Source organism: Phascolarctos cinereus, unplaced genomic scaffold (genome assembly GCF_003287225.1).
Source record: "Phascolarctos cinereus isolate Bilbo 61053 unplaced genomic scaffold, phaCin_HiC Scaffold_4;HRSCAF=312, whole genome shotgun sequence".
Lineage (NCBI taxonomy): Eukaryota > Metazoa > Chordata > Mammalia > Diprotodontia > Phascolarctidae > Phascolarctos > Phascolarctos cinereus.
In genome coordinates, this window is record NW_027555847.1 from 530,081,766 (window position 1) to 530,103,541 (window position 21,776).

General features: G+C 33.5%; 1 protein-coding gene across 1 annotated transcript in view; it reads left to right on the forward strand.

Annotated features, from left to right (window-relative positions):
• Window positions 1-21,776, forward strand: part of DOK6 (docking protein 6) — a 656,109-nt gene that overhangs the window by 406,286 nt on the left and 228,047 nt on the right. The gene's annotated exons all lie outside the window — the stretch shown is intronic.

The window sequence follows — 21,776 nt, forward strand, 5'->3', positions numbered from 1 at the left end:
TTGTGTCTAGCTTTGTTCATGACGATTTTAATATTTTTCAACACCAGAGGATTCTGGTGTTGAATAATGCAGTGTTTCAGTTCCATTATGCAACGTATCTTGCTGCAATGAGGATCAACTCTCCTAAAACGCACGTGTTCTTGTATTGTATTATTAATATATTCTTCATAGCAATATAATTTTGGAAACAATTTTGCATGAAATAGCTTAGAGTATTGCTTTTTTTTAAGCTTGAGGTAATTTAATACAGTGTTCATTTATCCAAATCACTTGGCTAATCGAGTTACTTAAATGTAAATACTTCTTCCAAATGACAAGAGATGTTGGGAGTGTACTTACCTCTAAAACAACCAGCCCCAATATTATTGCTTACTGGGTCCATTATCATCATTTGATCAATATCTTAACATAGTATTGTGGCTCAATCATTTTCACAAATACATGTGTGTTTCATGAGCAATAAATATCCTTACATATTGTTTCATATATGAGGCATGCACATTCAGCTCAAATTATATCTGACATAAATGTTATTGTTACCCACCAATAATAATAACCATTTCACTTCTACCCATTGAGATATATGTTGTTCAACATGCTATAGCATAGAAGGCATGATTTAACTGATAATTGAATCCATAATAAAATAAAGTGCTTGCTATGGGATTTTAATTCTATTTGACACAGAAATTAGCATTCATAGTTGATAGGATTTATACTTAGAAGGAACATTATTAAGCATCTAATCCAATTCTCTCATTTTACCTTTAAGGAAATTGAGGCTGAGAAGTTAAATGATTTACTTACAGTGACACAGTTAGTAAATATCAGAGGTGAGATTTGAACTGAGATATTCCAGGCTTCCAATTCAAAACTCTTTGTCTATAATAGAGCAGCCTGTAAGCTGCCCATGTGGCCCACAACACTTTCTAGTATTGCCTAAACCAGATCAAAATGTAGTTCCTATCTGATTTTAGTGTGTTAATGTAGTAATAAAAAAAAAAGAAAGAAATATATGTGGTTTTCTAAGTTAATATGCAGCCCACAAGGATACATATGTATACAGTAACCCTCATTTCTACTTGAGTTGGCTACCACTGTTCTATGGAACTACTAATATTATCATTCTTAGCTCCTAATACAGACCCCTCATTCTGGGAAGCTCTAATAGGAGAGTTATATGTGTTTCCCTCCACCCCTTACATTAAGCTAAATTTATCTCTTTGCAATTTTGGCTGATTGTTTCCTGTTCTGTCTTCTGATGCCACAGAAAACATCTAATTCCTCTTCCATCTGACAGATAGAAATCATGTTCTTCTGCCTTCTCTTCTCTAGATTAAACACAGCATTCCCTCATCTGAATCACACGTGGAATCTTGAGGGCTTTCCTCATCCTGGTGACCTTCCTTTGAATATTCTCATTTATTGATGCCATTCCTAAAATATATCACCCAAAAATGAACATAACATTCCAGATGTGAAATGACTAGCATAGGGGTCCTATCATATGGATCACACCGTAGTAATTTGCAGAGCTAAAATTAAAGTCCCAGTTTTCTGATTCTAACTCTAGTGCCCTTGCTATGGTGTTGTATTGGTCTTACATCATGTCATGGAAGCACTGGAATTGTAATCTAAAAGCCTGGGTTAAAACTCTGACCTTTCATTCATTCACTTGTGCATTCATACAGCAATCATTTATTAAGCACCGCCCATGCATAATCTCTCTGACACAGGTACAATGGGAAAAACAAGGATACTTAAGATATGGTCATTGTGTTCATTGAGTTTGCATCCTAGGACAGTAACATTTTAAAAAAGCAAATTTGCATCTCAAATACTATACACTTACTACAAAATAAATTAGAATATAAAAATAGCACATAAGAGGTAGAAATTGTTCTATGCATTTTAAAGAAAGAAATATCGGGGCAGCTAGGTGGCGCAATGGATAGAGCTCCAGCCTTAGAGTCATGAGGACCTAAGTTCAAATCTGGCCTCAGACTCTTGACACTTACTTACTAGTGGGTGAGTCGCTTAACCCCAATTGCCTAAGTAAAAAATAAAAAAATAAAAAAGTTGAAAACTAAAAATAGGGGCAGCTAGGTGGTGCAGTGGATAGAGTACCAGCCCTGAAGTCAGGAGGACCTGAGTTCAAATCTGGCCTCAGAACAAACACTTGACACTTACTAGCTGTGTGACCCTAGGCAAGTCACTTCACCCCAATTGCCTAAAAAAGAAAAAATATTATTTCAGATTATAAGTATCAGTGAAAATATCATGGAAAAATAAGATGAGTGATGTCAATAGTTGTATGACCTTAGGCCTCCCTTCTAAGCCTCAATTTCCTCATCCATAAAGTGTGGATAATAATGCTTGCATTGTCTACTTCACTAGAGAATTCTTGAGGATAAATTGTACCTAAAATACTTTTGAAATTCTAAAGTGCCATAAAATGTTATTTAATTTATCATAAATTATTATCTACAAAACTGCTTTGAATTCATTTGTATTCTCTTAACATGTATGTCTGAGATAGATAGATAAATATGTATATGTGTGTATGTATACACATATATGCATACATGTGTGTGTATAATTATTACTCCAGTTTTGAAGGTAAGGAAAAGGAAACGTAGAATTTAGTTGCCTGCTAAGTCACATTGGCTGTACAGTCAATCAATAACTAAGAAAAAAAGGAGAAATCTAGTACCCACTAGATGCTTCACAAAGTGACAGTACCACTGGTGCCTGGTAAGCGTGTGTTGACTGGCTGAAGTGACCTCAGAGAGTGAGCAATCAACTGCTTTATCATCTAGGCATATCTATTAAAAAATGGAAATTGAGTAGAGATTGAATGAATTCTTTGAATATGTTCATTATTTTTTTAAAAATGTGCATACCTATGAAGGAAGGGTGTTATGGCATGGTGAATAGAGGGCAGCTTCAGGGAGAACTGGCCCTATTTCTGACATTTACTAGACTTGAAACCATGGGCAAGTTACTGAACTGCTATGTCCTATAGGCAAATATTGAAGATGGTAATAAGTTAAAGAGAAGTTTCAGGGAGTTTTCACACTGGAAGTTCCTGTACTGCTGAAATCACAAGTATGAACAGGAAAATAGTTATGAAAAATAGTATATTAAATTGCAAATACATTCATCCAAACTCAGTGACCTGAAACTTTACCATTATTTTACATGAATATATGCATAAATAAATGGGAAATTCAAGAATTATTTTCTTTACCCTTGACATTCATGACATAGGAGATCATATTTCTCAGGAGGTAAAGCATTCTAGTAATTTAATTCTAAAGAATTAGAAAAAAATAGCCTTTAAGGCAAGGGTTCTTAACCATGCTATTCACTGGCATTTTTAGTGTTCTGAAATTCCCCTCAATTTTATTTCCATAATCAATAGTGCTGTGCCAAATCCCACCGACATTTGATTTCTGTATATTTCCAATGTTTGGTTTTTTTTAAAAGAAGAGAGAATGAAAAATAATCAAACTGTTTCCCAAATATATGACTATAACCTTTTGTATTATATAAATGGAAGCAAAAGAAGAGCAATGGAATTTAGGAGGGAAGTTGATATGAGCTATGTCTATCCATTAACCAGTGTCTTCAAAACTGAGGCTAAATGAACTCCTGTCATATATGATATGATGGAGATTATTTTAGGGCTATGGTCTGGACTAATTGGCTGCTGAGATCTCTCCCTACTATGAAATTTTATCACGGAACAATGTTTTTAATATGTAGGCAGCGATTTCTGTCAAGCATTATCTTGAACTGTGAGTTTGAAAGGGTCGGAAAATAACTTGAATGTGAAAAGGAAGTCCTCTCCCTGCTACTTATTTAAATAAGGACAGATCCTCATCAACAGAATCTTGGCTAGGTTCAAAATGCATTCAATCTTGACAAAATGATTTTTAACATTTTTTTAAGTCATCCCTTTGGCAAGTAGGCAAAGCAATGGGAACCTTCTTAGAAAGAAACAGTGTGGGTTAGTGATCATGATTCATTGATATACTCATGCAGAATTTTGCTGTAGGCACCCAACAGAAGAAATACCAATGATAATATTATTCTATACTGTAATTCAATATTTTTTAAAACTAGCAGCAAAAGAAAATATCATATGTCTAAAAGTTGGAGTTCAAATTCTTATTATTAAGAAACAGTGAGTAAAAGACAGAGTAAAGAAGGCCCAGATTCAAATCCTTCTTCTCATACTGAAGAGCTTTATAATGATAAATAAATCATAATCTGTCTAAGCCTCAGTTTCATGATTTATAAAATCAAGATTATAATAACTGTAGTACTTACCTGATATGGTCATTCTGACAATCAAATAAGATAAAGTGTTTTACATACTTTAAAGGCTATTTACTAATAATACTAAGGTTTATGACCTTAATTTATAAAGGTAAATTGTGAGAAACAAATGGCAAAGTATTTTGGAAAGCAAGCCCCTAATCCAGATGATATGTATTGTGGTTGTTCAGTTGTTTTTCAGTCATGTCCTACTTTTTGTGATTCCATTTGGGGTTTTCTTGGCAAAGATACCAGAGTGGTTTGCCATTTTCTTTTCCAGCTCATTTTACAGATAAGGAAACTGAGAAAACCAGGGTTAAGTGACTTGTCTAGGGTCACACAGCAAGTGTCTGAGGCCAGATTTAAATTCATGAAGATGAGCTTCTTAATTCCAGGTCCTTGGCACTATCCATTGCCCACTTACCTACCCAAATGATATATACTTCATCCTGTTTTCACACAATTCTGATTTCTTCTTCTGGGTCAACATATTTTGAAATCTTTTTTTTTTTCCCCTCCACATAGCTCAGTCATTATGAATATGAATACTTCTTATCACAACATTTATTAAGAACACTTTAAATGTCCAGTGGTCAATACTACATTTTAATGATTGTATGCAGTAACCTGTGATAATGCTCTAGTTCTTGCATAGGTTATTTTTTAATTATTCAGGATATTTTGAAGTCTCTATATTTGTAATACTAGGATTTGTACCCAAAATACCTTCAAAGGTTCCTTTTCTTTATATAATTCAAATGACATTCTCCTATCCTTCTCCTTCTCTAATAAATTTTCCCCACAAATGTGGGATGTAGCTGGATGTTAATGGAATGCACTCTTTTGAAAACCATTACAGTGTTTGGCCAATTATCTACTATAGAATGTAAATTCAATTCTATAAAGGTGATGAACAATTATAAGCAATATCATCTTGTAAAGCAAAGGAGGGTAAAATCGGAACAAAGAAAGCATGACAAGATATTCCACTTTTAAAAAATCATCCAAGAACATTTAAGGATTAATATGGAAAGAGCCTTACAAGTGGAAGGAAAAATCTAAAGAATTTGCAAAAATTATTGCAATAATTTTATCTATCAAGGATAGTGGAACTACCTCAACCAACTACACCCTAACATCACAGTCCCTGAGTTGCTTATAGAGGAAGTTAAAAGATAACAGTAAAGAAAATAAAATGGAACAAACATCTAGAATAGATCAAGTATATATAGAGGAGACACAAAGTAGAAATTATATAATTGTGAAAACAAGGGAAAGATTCCAGAGATGTGCAAAAAATTAAGACATTATTGATTATTTTATAAAATGTGACTTAGAAAACAGTAACAACTACTGACCTATGCCCCAGCTCCCCATCTATAAAATATCATTATGAGAGTTATCTATACACAAGTTGTAGATATCCTTGATTTAGGTTTTACTGGACAATAAGCAAGCTTTCACAAATGACATTCTACAATGGATGACATCTTTACCATGTCATATCTAACTGAAAGATAGAAAGAATATAATACCCCATTGTATTATTTGTTGATTATGAAAAAACATATATGACTTAAAAAACACCACCTTACACATTCTTCTACAAAAAATTGTCTCCTATTGATATATCAAAATCTTTTAAGATTCCTTGGAAGACATAATAACAACAATAACAACAAACCGTGTTCAATGATCTTCTACTAATACACTTAAGGCAAGCATAAAATGGATTTGTACGCTGTATTCACTACTGTGATGGAAGCAATCCAGCTCAGATTCTACATCAAAGAAGGATTTTCTGAGGAATATGAGATTCTTCAGATGCTCCTGTTTGTAGATGATATTGTGTTGAATGTGTCAAACCCCAGGACATTGCAGAGCCTTCTGGAAGAGGTCTATAATTACTCAAAGGAAATCTGCCTTTTCCACCCACACAGGAAAGACCAAATGAATAAAGAACGTCCAGATTTCTAAGTGCAGCTGAATGGACACCCTGTAGGATTTGTCCAACAGTATGTCTGAGGCAGATAACACAGATGGACAATGAGCTGGACCCAGAGTTGAAAAGGAAAAGGAGAGCAGGCTGGATTGCTTTTGGGAAATACGAAGCACTTTATTTACGCCAAACTTCGGGTAATAGCAAAGGTCCATCTTTCCCTGGTGTTGCTGTATGGCAGTGAGATCTGGAAAACAACTACCTTTAAAGAACTATAAAGGAATGTATATAAACATCAGTGGAAAGACCTATGCTGCAAATGAGTAGGACACAGTATATAATCAAGGATAAGCCCCCAATTTAAAAAAGAAACAATTCAAAAACATTATCAAAGAATTGTAAGAAAGAAGATTTTTGCAAAAGCATTTTTGAATATTATATAATCAAGAGTCCATTTTGTCTTCTATAACATGTTCTTGTTTATTAAGTATCCATGCCTCCACTGTGTATTAAAATATTTATTTAGTAAGAAAAATTGCAAAATTTTAGAACTCAGAATGATCCTTTGCCTTAATTTTTCTTCTGTGCAAAAGCTTTTTTTATATAATCTGATTATCTGATTTATCTTTTACAATCGTATTTAATTTCAAATCTTGTTAGTCTTGCTACATAACTTACCCCCATCCCTTATGATGCTGATTCCTCATTTATCATAACAATTTGTAGTATTCATTTGTCTATTCAATTTGTTTCATATTTCCACTATTGATAATGTTTTATTTGGGCTTAGCAAAAGAATAATTTTAAAAGACTCTGTGTGTGTGTGTGTGTGTGTGTGTGTATGTGTGTGTGTAAATGGAGGCACTAGACAGGACATGGGATTGGTAAGAAGTATATCTAAATCAGAAAGTGAAATCAGGAAGGCCATTATTGATAATATTGATAGTTTATACAGACACTGCAGTGATAACAATGTGCTTAATACTTCTCCATTTCTGAGTTTACTTATTAGATTTATATGAATTAGCAAGTGATCAATTTTAAAGAAATATTTATATTGAAAAAAGTATATGACTTAAGATTTCTATTAGTTACCAAAGAGCTTTTGTATGTAGTTTATTCATCATTCAGTTTAGATTCATAATTTATTTCCTATTTATATTTGTTATGGATATATCTGATTATGAAAAAGGCATGCTGAAGTTACATACAAGTATTATCTTTATCTAGATTTTAAATTTAATCTTTCTTCAATTCAATTAGCATTTCTTTTAATTACTTATTGTGCCATTTAACAAATATTGTATTTAAAACTAATATTAATGACACATTTATCTATAATGTAGTATTTTAATCTTTGTTAACAGTATATAGCTTTATGGTTGGCTTATTAAAAATCATGATTGCTATTTTTTCTTTCCTTTTTTTAACTAAGTGATAATAAATTTTAATTTATCCCTTCTTTCAACTCTCCATAAACATATATACATATATATTTCATGGAAAAAGTTATTCATTTTAGCTTTCTAATGTTTGATAATATACTATTCTGTTTAATAGGAAAATTTAAAACCACTGGTACTCAAGGTTGTAATTGTGAATTTCTTTGGTTTTTTTCTTTCTGTCTAATACTATCACCCTATCCATTTTTAATTAAAATGTTTTGTCTTATTCTGTTTGAAATAAACTTCTCACTAAAAGCACCATACCTCTTCCCCTCTAAGTCCAGAATCTAAATCAATGGATCGTATCTTCTCTATAAACAACCCTAAGTTGCTTTTAATTTCACATACGGCAATTGCTCCCCTGATTTCATCCTCTGATTTTGACACTCTTTCTCCCAATCCTATGCCATGCTTAGTGCCTCCATTTAAATATGTATGTGTATGTATGTGTATGTGTGTGTGTACATACACACATACATATACACACACATTGTGTATATATGTATGTGTTTATATAGTATGTATAGTCTTTTTAAAAATCATTCCTTTGCGTGGCCCACATAAAAGCTTGACTCATGAGCCTCCATCATCTTTACCCTCAATTATTTTTTTTCTAAATGATGTTTATCAATAATGATTTCAAGTATTGAGTTATTGTATTTCCCTCTCTTCCCCTTTTCCTTGGATTTTTTTTTAGCAATATATATCCATAGTTGATCTCTCTTAGATCCCTCAGTGACTCACAGACAATTAGAACTTCCAAAAAACAATATCCTTATCCCCCTCTTGAAGTTTGTGAATTCTGGATCTTCCAAGCTATTTGTGCATATTTATTTTTTCTTAAATTTCTTTTGCCTGCTGCTTTTCACATTCTAAAAACTGTTTGATTCTTATTTTCTCAGAAGGAAAATCTGGAAGTCATTAATTTTGTTGATAATCCATTTTAACTTTCTATGGGTATATTTGGACAAAAGGTACTTTCTTTTGCTTTTGATTGTATAATTAATAATTTTCTTTATCATCATCCACAATTCTCATTGATTCAGGAAATTGAAAACTGAACAATCTTCTCCCTAACCATTTGCAGTATTTCTGCATTGATGTAGAGGTTCTATGACTGCATGTGAAAATGTATGTGTGAATTAAATCTGAGTTTCTTCTATGCTGATGTACTGTATTATCAATAAATAATAATAACCATAATAAATATGGAACATAAAATAATGGTAACTGAAATTTTAAGGCTTGTAAGTCATTTTACATACTTATTTCATTGATTTGAATTTTATAGCCTAGCTACAATATTTCTGGTCAGTTTTGTTATGTGATTTTCTATAATACATTCAGACTTTATGTTTGATCATCTTCCTAAGGGAGGCCAACCATTCTCAGATAAACAAGCTAGGTTTTGTCTTCAGGGTCAATTGCTTTGGTGTGTAAATACCTCACTACAACTGATTTTGCTTAGTGAAAATATTTTAGCCACTCTATAACATTTATTTGCATCTCTTACCTTTTAATTCTTTTCACAATATTATAGTGCGTCTGTTCCTTTAAAAAAATGTTTCAAATTCAGTTTCAAATAATTGATTCTGTTTTTAATTTTTTTAAATCCATATTTTTCTCATTATTACTTATTTTAATTCTTTTAAGATTTACAATCATGCTGAGAATTGCTATGATTGCTGCAACCTTTTTTTTATCTATTGGGGGGTTTTTTATAGAATTTTTCCCTTCTTCATCCTAGCATTCTTTCACCACAGAGTATTTATTCATTGTATTAGGAGCACTTTTTTGCTTAAATCTGTTAAAAATCCATTTTAACTTAATGGATTTTTGCTTAATCATTTCTTATGGCTCTCTCCTAGTTTTTTTCCCCTCTGTAATTAACTTCTGAGGATTTTTGCCCTTTCTCTCTCTCTTATTAATGCTCTTTTTAACATATTTTTGCCTTTTTTTAGGTAATACATGGGAGCTTTATTTTGATATGATATCTCACTCACCCCTCTTACCAGGACTCCTTAAATCACATTTACAAAGCACTTTAAGATTTACAAAGCACTTTCCCCATAGCCACTCCATAAGGTAGGCATTGCAAGTATCATTATCCCCATTTCATAAATGGAAATGGAGTCTTGAAAAATCTAAACAATTTGTCCATTATTTCACAGTTAGCATCAAAGATATGGCTCCAATTCAGGTATTCCTGAATTTGTAGCATTCTTTCCACTATATCATAATTCTTATAATAAGAAAACAGAGACGAGGGAGATGAAGCTATTTAACAAAATTCATATATGTACTAATTAATGGACCTGGGATTTGAATCCAATTGTCTAAACACAAATTCAGTTTGGTTTTTTTTTTGTATACCAAGCTGCATCTATTATTGTTAAATCTATAAGGATATCCATGATTTTGTTGATCTCAAAAGTCCCAAAAGTACTTTAAACTGCAGAAGTAAGGTATGTAGATGTATTCTTGGTGCTTTTTTTCTCACATATGATACATACTCATAACAGGTCTATGACATCCTTAAAATGCACACATTTAAAATACAGATATTTTATTACACAACCTTCATGCCCATATTGTTCTTCCCCTCCCTCTATATGATAGTCATTAAGAGAATATAAAGAATTGATTAAGTAATGATTATTTTTTCTAAAATTGGAAATCGCCTAGCAACAGCATGAGAGAACAAAGTGGCTGAGTTAATGTCTGCCATAAAGGCATTCCAGGCAATCAAGCTCAAAAACTGTAGGGCAGCTCTTATGTTCCCATGGTAACATTAAATCACCTGACAAGGCACCTGTAATATTTTCAGTTATTCTTTTTTATTGTCCATTAGTGCTCATTGTACGTAATGTTCAAAGTGGGTGAGCTTATATCATTGTGAACATTTTTATATGTGTATATACCTATATATATTTGTGTGTATATCTACATCGATATCTATATGTAAAAGAAACTATTCAAGATGAAATCTGAATTCTTCATTTTTCCAAATTTACTAAAGATTACAGTAAAAAAAAACTACGTTGTTTATAAAGAAATGTGCTAGATGGAATATGAAGAGACAATTCTTTAATGTATTATAACAGAAAAATTGCACAAGTGTACAAAGACATATCATTAAGAACATACTGATTTGTAATTCATAACAATTTGGACTGGGTAGAAGTTTTGCTTTGCACTATAAATGAAGTATAGTCATCTTTAGGACTTTAAAGTATTTTATCAATATCAGTTTCATATAAAGTGTATACTACAAGTGATTTTCATTCATTAAGCAGGTTAGGCAGAATCTCTACATGGAGAAATTATGTTAGCCATTAGTTCATATTACTGTGTGATTCACTTAGCAACCATTTACTAAAATGCCTCTTTTACTCAAAGTGCTATGCATGAAATTCACTTGGGGACAAGCAAAGATAATTAGTAAAATATCTCTTCCCTCATGGACTTTATGTACAAGGTGGAGTATAACTCAGACATAAATATTAGGGAAAAAACTATAAAGGAGAATAAAATTTCATCAGAGCGTAATAAAAATGTAATGTGCTGTTGTAAGAGGAAGGAAGGGAGGCAGAAAGGAAAGGAAATAGAGAAAGAATCATTTTCTAAAGGAAAGATAAGGAAAACTTCACAGAGAGAGTAGTATTTGAAATGGACCTAGAATTTAGATGGAGTTGGAGAAAGAGAGACATTCTAGGTATAGAAAATGTTACCCAAAAAAATGTATAGCATGAGCAAAGCACTGGTTATGTATGAGGAACAGTAAGCATTCTGTTCCCCCCACCCCAGAGTACATCATAGATGAAGAAATATTAAGTTGGAGTGGTAAATAGATCAAGAGTTTTCTAAAGCTTTGTATGGTAGCTTGAAAATTCTAAAGTTTGTCTTTTTTCATTAGGAAATAGGGAGTCATTAAAAAGATTGGATTAAAGGAGTGATATGATCAGATAAGGAAGTTTACTTTGTCAACAATGAGAAAAATGGATTGAAGAAAGTAAACAACCAGAGATACAGAGATCAGAATACCTACTCATTTAGCTGAAGAATATGGTGAAAGAAAGAGTCAAAGATAGCCCAAAGGTTCCAAGAATAAGGACTCAATGAATAGTATTGATATCCATAGAAATAAGGAAGTTAGTAGGAGGAGTCAATTTGGTAATAATTATAGATTCTCATTCCCTCTGAGTTTCTAGAGACATCAAGAGTCATCCTGCCCATCCTAACATCTTCAACAAGTGAACATCAGACCTTCCCATAAAGACCTTCCAAGAGGAATGTCCCCTATATCCTATGGTAACACAGCACCTTTGGATTACTCAAATTATTGGGAAGTTTCCCCTCACATCAGCTAAATCTACCTCTAAAACACCCTAAATATCTAAAACATTACTCCTAACTTTGCTTTCTAAGAACAAGTAAAATAACTCTAGTGCCTCTGACATCAGTCTTTCAAATACTTGAAGAAATTACCATGTCTCTTAAGGCTTCTTTTTTATATGTTAAACATCCCTAGTTCTGAACTGATCCCCATGTGGCAAAACCTAAAAAAAAATATATATATATATATATATATATATATATATATATATATATATATATATATATATATATATATATATATATATGTATGTATGTATGTATGTATGTATGTATGACATATTTTCTGGAGTATTGGCTATTAAACGTTTGCTGTTTTACCCTGTATTACCCCACTAGTCTTTTCTTCTCCAGGCTAAACATACACAGTTCCTTCAAGTTTCTTTAACTGATTGTCATATGACATTGATTCAAGGCTATTCACCATCCTGGTTGTCCTCCTCTGGACACTCTCTAGCTTATCAATGACCTTCTTAAACAACATTGAACACAGTACTCCCAATGATATTTGACAGAGGCAGAGTACAGTAGAATTATCACTACTATCACCACCATTCTCATTCCTACAAGTATCTTAATGCAGCCCAAGATCACATTTTTTAGACTGCTTCATCACAGTGCTGATTCATATTGAGCTTGCAGTCCCCTAGAACCGCCAGATTTTTCCCCAACAACTTCTAACAATACCTCCCCGATCTTACATGTGTGAAATTTATTTTTGTACCTAAATGCCATACATTACATTTCTCTCTACTGAAGGAAGTGGCCAGATAGGATGGATTAAAAGCAGGAGAACATGTTTGTAGGCAGCAGAAAAGTCATAATCTGTAAGGAACTGACACATAAAATTACTAGTACATATATACACACAACCTAGTAGAGTAACAGTCAAAGGAAAAGTGAATAATAATGAAGAAAGGAATATAAGGCTTTTGAGGAAAAGATCCCCAAACTCTTTCATGATCAGAGAAATACATTGAAAACAATTTTAAGTTGCCACCTTATATCTCCTAGAAGGAAAAAAAAATAACAAAATGTGGTATAGGGTCCATTGCTAATATAACTACAAGGAAACTGGAAAGTACTATGTTGTTGGTGACACTATAATATGTTGGGGGGTTTTTTATTGGAAAGCGTGTATAATGAATGAGTCACAAAGCAGACCATATTTTTTGCTCCAGTGATTTCATTGTTGACTTCATCCCCCCTCAAAATCATAAAAATGAAAAGGACCTATCTGCACAAAATAATTATAATTCTTCTATTTGTGACAGTTCTTTAGAAACAAAAAAGAGTCCAAAAATTTCATGAGTAAATAAACTAAATTATAGTATTGTAATTCATATAGTATGGTGTCATAATAATGATAATCATGAAACATACAAAAAGTCTGTAAAAACATGTAAGGAGAGAAAAAGGATCAAGTCATCAGAACCCAAACATTAATGCAAGTACACACACAGACACTCTCGCCCACATATTTACATGTACATACATACACACAAACAAAAGAAAAAGACTGAATGGTGGAAAATAGTCAAATATATCAGAACTTCAGATAAGCCTAAAAAGGTACATAAAACCAAGCTATCTCATTTGCTTATTTGTTTTTTATTCTGCTTTGGCAAAGACTAGGGAATTTGAATAATATTTTCTGCATTGCTTATTATATGCCTTGATATTTCATATTTATATTTAAATTTTGTGACTTTTTCATATATGGCACTCACAACTAAAAACAGTATTCCAGAATTTATCTGACTAGGCAGCAGTAAAGGCCTAAATTATGTTACACAACATACATTAGGGTAGTAAATAACAGATGATAATGCTTGCTCAAAATTGCATACAATCAGGGAAGGAATGGTAAAAGGCCAAAGGTATTTTAGAGTGATGGTGACTGAATCATTGAAGTAACTAATTATGGGATCAAAGAATCAAGTGGAACCAAGTAAACCAGGAATACAGACGAAAAGGACTAATAGTCACAGTGAGACAATGGATGAATGGATGGATGGTTGGATGAATGAATATAGAGGGAGAGACAAATTGGTAGATATTCAGGGCTGTGAGGTTATGATCAGAGAGTTTGAGATTTGGAAGGTGGCAAGTTCCGGTTATGGTGAAAATTAACATATATCTATGTTGGTATCCAACTTGTAGCAGTTGAAAAAACTGAGGACTAGTGAGACATGTATGTTCGAAAAGTTTGTGTGTGTGTGTGTGTGTGTGTGTGTGTGTGTGTGTGTGTATATATATGTATGTATGTATATATATGTATATATATGTATATATATGTATGTGTGTATATTCGTGTGTGTGTGTGTGTGTGTACAGTGAAGTCTCTGAGGATGATGGTTGGGGAAAGAGTTGAAACATAGACTAAGTGAAAATTGGGAAAGAAGGGAGAGTGACTTGAAGTCATTCAATTCATAACAATTAAAACTTCTGAAGGAGTAAATATTATTGAAGGATGATGGCAGAGGAATGATTTGGAAGTAGTAGCATGGAGCAAAGGATATTTACTCCTCCCCCAGCCTCTGAGTAGTGCTTCACAGAGTAAAAGGTTCTTAAAGTAATAGATGCCTTTAGAGAGGGTTTCTAGGAATATATGCCCTTAAGGAAAGGTCAAGTTTCTGTCCTATCAAGAAATAGAAGAAAAGTTCAAGGATGAAGGAATGTTTGTTTAGGCTAGAGCAGGGGGGGCAGCAGTAGATACGGAGAGAAGGAGATAGAGAGACTAGAATAATCCTGGAAAGGAGCATAGTTCTTCATAGGAGTGAGATTCAAGAAGAGGTAGTAAGAACAGCTAACACATTTAGTATGGTAATGCTATATTATAGTCTTGAGGAATAGCTTAGAGACACAATTATATTTCTTTACAAACACTCTGTGATTTAAATATTTCACTAATTCACAATGACTACTCCTGAACTATTCTTAGGCAATGAAGTTTGTTGGTTTTTTGGTTTTTCGTAGAGAGAGAAAAGACAAAATTATACATTACAGAGGGTAAATAGAGAATTCTTTCAGGAAAAAAATATGGATTACCATAGTCATTAATAGTAAATGTTTTGGAGAAGCAAGTATGTGTGAAGTTCTTGCTGCTAGTGCTAGGTGATATCAAGGTACAGAAAGTTTTAAGTAACTATATTTCACCAGAGTAAATGGATCTTGAAAGATAAATTAACTTACAATGGCTATAGCTGAACTTTACCTAGAAATGGTTTCATGCCAAAAAAACTGCATTTTCTATTTCACTATAATGGCCTTAACTTTGCACCTGACTGAGAGAGCAACCAATTTCTTCTTGATTAAATGCAAGCTTATTTTTTGCAAAAAGTTGCAAAAGACATCCAGACTTGTAGAGAAGCCCAAGTCACAGGATTTGTGATTATTTACCTCTGCAATTTTCTCCTAGGTAAGACAAAACCATGCTTTTTCAAAACCGCTGATGTTGCATTCTCACTTCTTAGAACCTCATAAATATTGCAGGTATAATCAAGATGAGTTCAAATGTCTGCATGAAAAAAGTCATGTGATTTCAAATGCCCTGTTGCAAAACTATAAGCCAAGTCAACGCTTTTCACTATTCAGCCAAGTATTCAATGCACGGCTTTGGTGCTTAAAATAAATTTGTATAGTTTCTAAAATTGAATCTTGTAACTTGATCATTTCAAAAGCCTGGATAAGCTGCTGATAGATATGTATAAGGTTACTGATAAAATTATTGGAAGCTCAAAAGATATAGAAATAATTTATGCAAATATGACACTATAGTTCCAATGTGCAAATTCTGTGTCTAAATAAATATAACTAGGACTGTGAGGCTTACTGTGCTCAGTAGGTCTAAATATGGCAAATCAGCCCCTTCATTGCAAGGGATTTGGCATAGCAGGAGATAGCCTGTTTTTTGCAAACTTGATTATTTAGTCTCCCTTCCACCTCTCTCCTCCAGAAAAACTTATTCTATATTTACTTTGCTTATATTTTTGCATTTGTTTATATGCACATATATGTTGCTTTCCCACCAGTAAAACTGAAGTTTTATAAGGGATGGGACTATTCTTATTTTTCTCTTTGTACTCCAGCAGCCAACACAATGTATAGCCCATTGCTGTTGAATCATTTCAGTCATGACCAACTCTTTGTGACACCATTTAGAGTTTTCTTGGTAAAGGCACTGGAGTGATTTCTCATTTCCTTCTCCAACTCATTTTACAGATTAGGAAGTGAGTCAAGCAGGGCTAAGTGACTGGGCCAGGGTCACATAGTAAGCATCTGAGGCCAGATTTGAACTCAGAGCTTCTTGACTGCAAGCCCAGCTATACCATTGCTCTACCTAACCCATAGGAAATGCTTAAGAAATTCTTCTTGGATTAAACTGAATTGAATGAATAAAAGGAAAGGGGAAGTTTTTTAAGGTTTTGCTGTGGAACCCTGAACCCAAAATTTAAAAAACAACAACAATGGTTTCAAGTCCCAGCATTCATTCATTTATAGATATTTATTTGCTGTGATCTTTACTGTTCTAGGTTATAGGAAGGAAATGAAGACAGAACATAGCTATCACCCCTTCCCAAGAAATTTACAGCTTAGCATTCCAATCAGTGTCAAAAAACCTTGCAGTTTTTTGGCTTTAACAGACCTCATTTTCAAAAGGTTCCCATTTAATTGATATGAAATTACTTCTGGATGGCAATCAGGGAAGAAGAGTCAAGAGATCATAGAACAAAAAGAGTCTTAGTCAACTTTAGTATGAAGGCACACCAAAATTTTAGCTGTCTTTTATGGGAAAAGAATACAAGTTGTCATCTTCCATACCATCTTTAAAGTACATATAAAAATATAAGGACATTTCACAATATAAAAATATAATTAACAAATTATTACATTGGGAATGTATTTCCTACTTTATTTTATTATCACTTAGGGGAAGGTAAGGGGAATGTAATCTTTTGTTTTTGGTTTTGTTTTGTTTTTTTTTCTGTCCTGTAGAGACTAAAGCATTTAAGCATTTTTTAAATTTAATAACCAGAGTCACATAGAGAGGAGAAAATATTAAATTACAGCTTTCTTCTTTGTTTGGGGCTTTTATGTGAAATAGTGTATTTATTATAAAAATTTCATTTAAATATAACTTAATTTTTTTTATTAATCTTTAACCAAGTGAATATTTGACAGCTGAAAATAGCCATCTGGGATCTATGTATTTGGTTTTTAACTTTCTTATGCCTCACAAAACTAGCAGGGCTAGTCTATTTCATCATGTTCCTCAATACAACAGACAGGATATGAACAGTAGGATTTCTTGATTCTCTCCCCTCCTCCTTCCCACCCACCCTCTCATAGGCCCATAGCAGCATTGAACAGCTTAGAGCCCGAGTTGCTTGTCCAGTTTCCCTTTGTCCTCTAAGAACTCTATGCTAATCAAAGTGCAGTGTTCTGCCTACGTGACACCATTACACCTCTGACACAAAGAGGAGGCTAGGACAAAGTTTTGGTGATTCTATGCCTCATTTGCTATCACCCTTTTCTAAGCATTCGGGTTTTGTTTGAGGATTTCAAAAAAGAAAATATAGGAATTGCGTAATAAAAAGCACCAACCACTGTGTACATTTTGAAAGAGACAAGAGGAAAAATTACAATTCAGTATAATACGTGAACAGAATCAAGAATATGAGACAAGCTGGAAGGTGAGAAACAATAGACTCCTGACTTTTAATAAGAAGTTTGAATAGGATTTAAACACAGAGGAGTTCTGATTAAGGGATCTGAAGAGGAAACAGACACTGAAGAAGAAAGATGTGGTCTTACTGACAAGAAAAAAAATTAATTGAATAGTTATATTCTGAGTATTCTAGAAGTTGAGGGGGTACTGAAGCAAGAGAGCATATCTTTTTGAAGTGTTGAAGGATGAATTTTATGTTTTCCTATAAGCCAGACTTTGATGCAGTTATCAGAAATAAAATAAATGGCTGAAGAAACCAGAAATCTAATATAGGATGGTGTTACTTTTCTTCTTCCAGTACAGCACCATGCACCTAGAATTAGAGGAGATTTTATTTTAAGAGGTTGTTTAGTAAAACTTTTCTCTCTAATCTTCTCATTAGACAACCTCAGAATTTAAATTGCAGAGAAGGTGCCAATCTGAATTGGGTGAGGGAGTTCCCACTTCTGTAAGTTCTCTAGGCCAATAAAATCACTAGTTCAGTCCCTGTACGATCATCTATCTTCTTATTAGCATAGCTTGATAAATTTGTGTTTTAATGTTATTCAAATATTAATGAACAGAAAATAAATGTGAAACCTGTCAGGTATTTCCATTTTTAAATGTATCTTCTCTTCAATCAAGCAACCTACCATCATTAATAGTAATAGTAGCTAAAAATAGCTAATATGTATATTAAAGATTTGCAAAGTGCTTTACAAATATTGCTTCATTTTATTCTTATAACAACCCAGGGAGGGAGGTTCTAGCATTATCATCATTTTAGAGATGAGGAAGCTGAGACAGAGATTTGCCTTGTCTAGTATCCATTAACTTCTAAGTGTCAGAGAACAAATTTGAACTCAGGTCTTCCTGACTCCAGCACTCTACTGTGCCATCTAACTGCCTTTATACTAAATAAGCATCTACTACTTTGCTACTACATTAAACACCTGCTACTATGCTAGCATTGTAAATAGCAAGACAAAAAATGGATGTGTATTCACGTATGTGTTTGTGTGTGAATGTGTGTGTGTGTAATAGAAATGAAACAAATACAAAATAATTTGGGAAGGGGAAGTCCCTCACCAGTGGAGAGATCAGGAAAGTCTCATACAGACATTGGCATCTGAATGGTTTTGAAGGAAATTAGAGATTCTAAAAAAAAAAACAGGGAAAATGGATGAAAGGGTTTTTTTTTTTAACAGAATACAATGTAAATGTGAATGTCCAACCAGTTAGTTTCAAAGCAGACATAAACGTCCTTTACTAAAATGATTACCTTTCAATTGATTATTGTTTGGTTGTGGTGGTGGCTTGTCCTTCATTCTCAAAGAGGACCATGACATCAGGAAGATAATGACATGACTTGTAATTCAATTAGACTTGAGGGAGGGAGGGCTGTGCAAAGTCACAAGCCTTACTTTCTCCTCCAGAGCCTTCTGGGTCCAGTGGTCTCAGATAGATCAGGATGACTAGAGATGGCCCAGGATGCAGAGAGAAACCATGGCCTTTTTAAGCTCAAGGTCTTTTCAATTTCTCACTTTGAATGAGGCAATACTCATTCAGTGAATAGGCCTCTTTAACCAAGAATGTCAGAGCTGAGAGGGCCTTTAGAACCCAGAACGTCAGATTTGAGAAGGCCCTTAGAACAGAGAAAGTCAGAGCTGGAAGGTTCCTTAGGACATAGACCAAAAATCAAGCAAAGTCATTCTAGAAAGAGTACTGATCTAGATCTAGTGCTGAACCCAGAGCTTCCTGTCTCCAGATTATATTGGAATTATATTGGATTGTGTTGGTTATTATGGAAATATAACTCTGATTTATATGCAATTTGTACATGAAGTGTGAAGAGCTGGGTTTTTTTTTTCTTTTTTGTCTTTGTATCCCCAGTACCTAGCTCTGTGCCTCACATATAGTTGGGGCTGGATAATTGCTTGTTGAATTGAATATCCAGATCTTTTGGGTTGTGCAACAACAGTAGAAAATATTTATTAAGCACCTGGTATGTGTATAGTACTGTGCTAGGTGTTAAGGAAGATGCAAAGTTTAAAAGTCAGTCCCTGACCTCATTTAGCTTATAGTCTAGGAAGGTACAAGTATAAATAACTATGGAATAGATAAAATAGTATGTCATGCATGCATTCAAGTGTTACAAAACAAACTGCTGTGTGAGTATGAGGAAAAAGCTCATTACTTTCCAAAGGAAATTGGGGAAGATATCTTGGCATTTGAACTGAACATTGAAAAATGGAATGTAATTCAGTAGGAAAAGAGAAAGAAGGAGCTAGTTGAAATCATACAAGAGTATGAACACAGACATATAAACAGGAATATACTGAATAGGAAAATTTACCTAAAGCATGAGTAGTTATATGAGTAAAGACTAGAGAGTTATATATTGTCATAACATCTCAACATGAAATCCATAAAAGATCTATGATTTCATCTGCAGAGGGCACTACCAAAATGAGAACTTTTTGTTGCCAATGGCATCACTACCTGGCTATGACTTAGGAAATAAGTCCAAATACTAGGAAGCTACCTGAAGTACAGAGAAGTTCAATGAGTTGTCCAAGGTCACAGAGTTGTGAAGTGAGAAAGGATAGATTTTTAACCCTCATTTTCTTGATTCCAACAAAAACATTCCACCCATTATATCATACCACCGCTACTTAGACTGCCGTAGCATCTAATAGATAAATCAATACATGAAAGATTTATATGATGTAATATAATGATATGATATAATTCATATGACATAGGGGTTATGTATATCTGTCATCTAACTATTAAACACAGAGGCAATATACTTATATGTGTGTATGTGTAGTTTCCATACTTTAATGTAATACTCATTTAGAAAGCGTAGAGATTTGCAATAGCAAGGGGCATGGGAGAGAATATAGAAAGAAATTTTAGACTACAAGCAAACAAAAGATAGCAATGCAAATTTATTTTTTGAAAGAAAACTTACTTTAAAAAAAAGCATAAAATGGGAAGCTTACAAAGATGACCAAAACCTCAGCACAATCCCTACAGACCAATTAGTAGAAAACAATTCACAGAGCAGCATGCAAGTTCACAGAAAATGTTGTTGAACTTTAAAGCTAATGGATGAGAACAGATAGCAGAGCCTGTGTTCCTTGATAAGAACTGTTACCCAGGACATTCCATTAATGACTAATGTTACAGAGCTCTAGTCAAGGAGAAAGCAAATTAAAAATGTCCTCAATATTATGAAAACCAAAAATGCACCACCAGAGCCACAGTATTTAGACAGCACAAATGATTGCAAAGCACCTGAGTAGAGAAAGGGAAGTCCTGTCTTCTAAGTATATGATCACCTTAAGTATTGTTAGGATTGGTACCTTTTTTCCATGTATCTGTAGATATGATTAAATCAACAAGCATTTATTAAGCACTTACTCAGTGTCAGACATTGTGCTAGCTACTGGTAAAATAAAGACAAAACTGAAATGTCTCTACCCTCTAACAGTTTACATTTTAACTGAGCAAATATAGACACATATAAGTAAATACAAATCAATATCAGTGGGTGGCAGCACCTCCTGAGGGAGGATCAGGAAAGACTTCAAATAAGAGTAGAAGTCAGTAGGATTAATTTCCATAAGACCTGTGCAAGAGCCCAAGCCCAATCCTAATTCAGAACAGAGCTTCTAAAACAAGAAATGTGCTAAACTTCAAGATCTTTGCTCTCTGTTTGCACTAATATAGAATAAATAGTATAAATCCATAACCACATCATGAGGTAATGTGATAGACTAGGGAAAATTGCAAGATTGGAAGTGAGAAGATTGGGTTCTACCCCAAGATCAAACTCTTGTTATATGGCAAGTAAGATGATGTCTCTGAGCTTCAGTTCTTATCTGAAAAATGGGGATAATAATTCTTGTCCTATCTTGCAGAGCTGTTGTGAGTCTCAAATGAGGCAAAACATATG